This window comes from Entelurus aequoreus, linkage group LG02 (assembly GCF_033978785.1).
Source record: "Entelurus aequoreus isolate RoL-2023_Sb linkage group LG02, RoL_Eaeq_v1.1, whole genome shotgun sequence".
NCBI lineage: Eukaryota > Metazoa > Chordata > Actinopteri > Syngnathiformes > Syngnathidae > Entelurus > Entelurus aequoreus.
The window spans coordinates 62,597,503-62,603,502 of NC_084732.1; positions in this window are offsets into that span (position 1 = coordinate 62,597,503).

Below are 6,000 nucleotides of genomic sequence, written 5' to 3' on the forward strand. Positions count from 1 at the left end.
TGATAAATGGTCTGTATTTATATAGCACTTACATAGCACCTGGCAAAAAATGTTGCCCAATGTGTCTATTAAGTCAAGACATTTGCCTAATTCTGATGAGCTGGCAGCTTTAATCTCCCTTTTTTTTATTTTTATAGAAGAACTATAATCAAGACAGCAGAGAATTCCAAAAATATTTTATGTAGTCCTCTTATTGTTATCTGAACCATCAGAATAATGAAAGTGCACCAGTGGGGTACTAGTATTGAAGGCACGGACAAAAGAGAAAACTACAGCAGAATCACTCCTGCACATTATTTCTGAAAATAAATACAAAGCAGGAATATATTTCTAATCTCCTCTGGGAATGACGTGCATCAAAAGCCTGCTTGTACAGTAGCAGCCATAAATAGACTGTTCAATACGTACTGTAAGAACAGTATGAGCCTCCAATGTTCAAAGAAAATAAATGTTTGAATGTGACCTTTGTATGTCGACAAAGATCCCACGAATGATCCCACACCAGCTCGTACCAGATGGAATTTCAATTCACTCCGTGGGCTAGTGAGCCCATCAGACTGATACACAAATTACATAAAATAAAACACAAAAACGAACCGGACATCTTTTTGTGACCTCTCAAGTTAACAAGGGACAAGGCTGTCAAACATGGGGCCCTGAGGCCATTATGTCCCACAGATCTTTTTGAATAATCCTGCAACATATTCTACACACAAAATGAAGCACTACCCTCGTCAGAGCGTTATACATGAAACAAAGAAAAACTTGAAATCGCCTTCATCTGCCTGAAACTAGACCATTGCTACAGCAAATGCACTCTGATGATTCTCATGAGTCCTGCCATGAAAAATTTTTGCTGTGGTGGTATTTAGATTTTTGTCTGCTTTTAATTTTTTTTTCTTGATTTTTGCTTAAGTTGCTACCGAGTCGTGATCTGTTTGGGCTTGGACCCCAGGATGCAGAGACAGAGGCAACATGCATTAAAAAGTGACACCAATCCTCGTCACACAGAGCAAATCTACAACAAACACAAAGTACAAAATAAAGGAAATGTAAAAACGCAGCAGGAGATGCAACAGAATGTATACAGCTGAGCTGAGCAACTCGTTCTGATTAGTGATTACAAACTGTTGCACACCTCAGCCTCCTCAGACAGGCGTACACAGAATGCATTCAACACAAAAGAGGAAACAGAATAACAAAATAAGAGCACGGCAAAATAAATAATGTTGAACAACACAAAAAGAAAGACAAATAAACATCTCTTCAATTCAAGAAAGAACTCATAGCAAAGTACAAAGAAGACTTCCGCCTGGTTCTCCCCTACTTCCCCCAATCACCTTTCAATGCCGTCTTCATAAACAAGTCTTCAATAAAGTTAAAGTGATGTTAAAAGTTAATTTATATATTTCAGTCAACATTTGGATGTATTTTACTTTGTTTTCTGCATGTGAAACGATAATTCCTTTCTATAAAATGTGTTTTATGTTCGTATGTTTGTGTGTTTGTAATGGACTAATTGGATTTACATAATTTCTTATGGGAAACATTGCATTGGTGATTTCGTTCCCAGAATGCTAATAGTAATACAAGTAAAGAATAACTTTAAAAAAAAAAAATTTAGGAGGGTCCTTCGGTCAGTTATTTGGTAATTCTCAATCGCATGAAATTATTATTTATTTGCTGCAAGTACAGTACTACCTCAACTGACAAACTTAATTAGATGTATAGTGGAAATCTTAACTCAAAACACTTGTATCTGAAATCAATGTTTCCCAATTAAATGAGTTGAAATCAATTTAATCGGTGCTTGGCCCCCAAGTCAGGTGGGCAAAATGGCTAACATAGTTGAGCCACCTTACAGAAACTTCAGTGTTCATGGTACGATTGCAACTTTCGCCACCCTAGTCACTGCCCTTGTGTCCTTGGGCAAGACACTTCACCCACCGTGCTCCCAGTGCCACCCACACTAGTGAATACATTTTTGGTGATAACCGTAGAGGAGAGGCCATATGCATTGGCATCCACGGTTCCGTCAGTCTACCCTAGGGCAGCTGTGGATAAACAATTTAGCTTTGCACCACAGACGTGTGACTGTGGAGTGAATGAATGATGTGTTCCTTAAGTCACTCGAAAAGTGTGATATAAATGTAATCCATTATTACACACTTCTAGATAATAGATATTGCATGAAAAACAATACAATAGAATGTAGTGCAAACAACTACAATAGTTTAATGAAGTAACGTGTTTATAATGTACATCAGTCCATCAGTAGCTTCTTTATATTTTCATGGATAAATATCCGTCGTTTAGATATTATTATCAAAACATTCTGCTTCAGTATGGTGCAGACTCGCAGTGATACGATCCAACTGCTTCACCAAGTTAGCTAACTACACGCTAGGTCATGTTTTTGAGGATTTATTTCTTTGATCCAATGAATATCATCCACCTCTTCTTCTCAGCACTCTCTTCCTTCCCATGCTTGGAAAAACAAAGGTATGTCCATTTCTAGCTACACGTTAATGCCTGCGAGTAAGATCAGATGTTTTGGTCGGCTCCTACTGAGTTTTATGAGACATTTGCTAGGCAACTATTTGTAACTAAAATTTTCACTTGCAACTTATAGTGTAACAATTAGCTGAGGAACTGCTTTTATCTCAAAACACTCTTAAGCTAAGGTACCACTATAATGTATCTCTGCTTCTATTACTGCCAACGACGTTTCATGTCAGGCAGAATAACTCAATGCTCTTCCATTGGATGGCAGAAGGTACATGAATAACCTGTGTGGATAAACTTTGTATGAAATAATTGTTTGGTGGTTTGTAGTGAAAAACTTAAAACTGTTGTAACGTGTGGGGAGGTTTTTACAGTAAAGGTTTCAGAAAACCAGTGGGAACATATTGTATTCAGATTCACATTAACATTGGAGCCATTCCTTTGGATCCTATATGTCATGATAGTGTTCATTGATTCCAGCTCTCGTTTTAACAATTTGCTCTGGATATGAGAGCTTGATCAATAAAGGCTGCTACAGAAGACCGATAAACCTCAAGAGGGGCGTAATCTGATCTGCTGGGTCAGACAGATGCAGACATGTTGTATTGTTCCATGCTAATGTAGCAGATAATGCACTGTAGTACTTTGCATGTAACAATTACTCCTCTGCACAGCAACTGCATTATAAGAGACTGTGGATGGACTCAGCAGAGACTGTCTGTCTGCCCTTAAAAAGCTGCAGCATAAGCAGTCAAATTAATCAATTAATCCTACCAAATGTTCCAGTAGAGCAAACTTGGTATGGTAAAAGAAAATATGAATAGTAGCACATACACATTCTGATCAACATTTTGACAGTACCACCATATTGTAAACTGTGTGCTGTGGATTATTGTCGAACAGTTTTGTTCTTATCATTTAATGAATGTATTTTTGAAAGGTATTAATTATTTATGCACTTAATTTGCACTCTACCTTTGTATGATCCGTTTTTTGGTAATCTTATGCCATGTAACACAACTCTTGCCTCATGTGAATCCTGGTACTCAACAGGCTGGCTGAAGGAATTTCCATGGTAACAGTACCTCTAGTGGACTCTTTGTCTCCATGGCAACCACATCCAGCGAAAGCACAATGAGGTGATGCAGGAAGACTTAGGACTGTGGGTGTTACCCTAGTGGAAAGTAGGAGTATTTTTGATTGGATAGCATGCTATGTGGCTATTTGACGTCACTGTGTGTCATTGGCCGAAGCAACAAAGAGGATTTATCTTTTTGATGACAGATCTGAAAGAGACTGAATGGCAATGACGGAAATATTACTTCCTCTTTCTATTTACAAAACTGTTTATTTGGTACCGCGGAACCTGCTTATGTACACAACCTGTCTATGTCGAAAAATGTATCAAGCCCTGGTGTACTTATTACTACTAAAAAAGTTCCAGCTTAAGCTGCTATCAACATACATGGTCGGCCACTTTTGTCAATACAAAATTTTCTATGAAAATTATCATTATCATCATTATCGCTAAACAGAGTAAAATGACAACAGCAACATAACTACTGTCTAATTACACAGGATTAAAACCTCATGTTCACTGCAAAGTAAGCTTTAAACTAAAAGCATGGTAATATTAACCGGGATTCTGCAGTACCATAACAACTAGCAAAATGCATTTACAGTATTTTTATTTCGATTGTCAGCTACCGGAAAAACGATTTGTGCATCAATGCAAGCTTTATTGTTAGTGTAGTTAGAACATACAATAAAATTAGATAAGAGTATAAAATATCATTTAAAATCACAATAATTCTAATAAATATATGCCCCAATTGAAGAAAACCATGCAGTGTACGTTCAAAGATCCTTTATTAGCACCCATTTTCCTTATGTCTCTGACAAAAGTCAGAAGTAGGCCTAATGTTAGCTTCGGTTTGGATCCTGGTTATGTCAACAACCGCTTATGCTGACATGTGTTGTGGTATTGTTAACTTCATCATGATCGCTGAGCAGCGTGAAATGTCAACAGCAACATGACTACTGTCTAATTCAAAACATTAAAACTTCCTGTTCAGTGCAAAGTAAGCTTCAGACTAAAAGCATGGCCATATTAACCTGGATTGTATCATAGCAACTAACAAAATGCATCTACAGTATTTTATTTAGATTGTTAGTTACCGGAAAAAAGATTTTTACATGTATGTAAGCTTTATTGGCATTGTGGTCACAACATACAACAAATACTAGTATAAAATATAACACAAAAACACAATAACTCAAATAAATATGTGCACAAATGGGGGAAAACCATGCTGTATATACTTAAAAATACTTTATTTTTCACCCGTTCTCCTTATGTCTCTGACCAGAGTCTATAGGCCTAATGCTCGCTTAGTTTAGATTTTGGTTATGTTGACAACTGCTCATGTTGATGACAGTTAGACAGTGGAGGGAAGTGTTGACATAAACACCCAAATGACTATTTTACCTTCCTTTTCACAATCGTTAATGGCTCCCCTTACCATGCTTGTGTATTCAACTCAAAACAAAGCTAAACAAAATACAGTGTTTCTATTTTTACCGTTCCATAAATAGCACCAGCCAATGTGAATTGATCTAAAAGAACTGACGGTTCTTTGTTCTCATTGTGATCAAAACAATGATTTATCTAGACTACACTTCCTTTTTTATTGTCATTCAAATTTGAACTTTACAGTACAGATAAGAACAACATTTTGTTGCATTAGCTCGTTGTAGTGTAGGATAAAAGAGCAATAAGGTGCAGATATAAATAAAAAGATTACTGTACAGATAAATATATTGCACTTTTGCATATGCATCCACGTTTATGGATGTATGTTATATTGTCTTTATATTCCAGCGAGTTAATCCGTTTTGGGGGGGGATTGAGGGGATTATTTTGATGCGTCCAAGAGTCTTATGGCGTGAGGGAAGAAGCAGTTACAGAACCGGGAGGTTCTGCTCTGGAGGCTGCGGAACCTCTTTCTAGAGTCCAGCAGTGAAAACAGTCCTTGGTGGGGGTGTGAGGAGTCGCTACAGATTTTCTGAGCCCTGGTCAGGCAGTGGCTTTTTGCTATTTCCCGGATAGGAGGAAGAGGAGTCCTGATGATCTTTTCCAGCGTCCTCACCACTCTCTGCAGAGACTTCCAGTCTGAGGCACTGCAGGCTCCAGTCCAGACAGAGATGCAGTTGGTCAGTAGGCTCTCTATAGTGCCTCTGTAGAATGTGGTGAGAACGGGGGAGTGGAGCTGTGCTCTTTTCATCCGACGCAAAAAGTGTATGCGCTGCTGAGCTCTTTTTACAAGAGCTCCGGTGTGTAGGGACCAGGTTATATTGTCAGTTATCTGCACCCCCAGGAACTTGGTGCTGCTTACGATCTCCACTGCTGTGCCGTTGACGAAAAGTGGAGTGTGGCTGGACTGGTGCCTCCTGAAGTCAACGATGATCTCCTTGGTCTTGTCGACGTTCAGGACC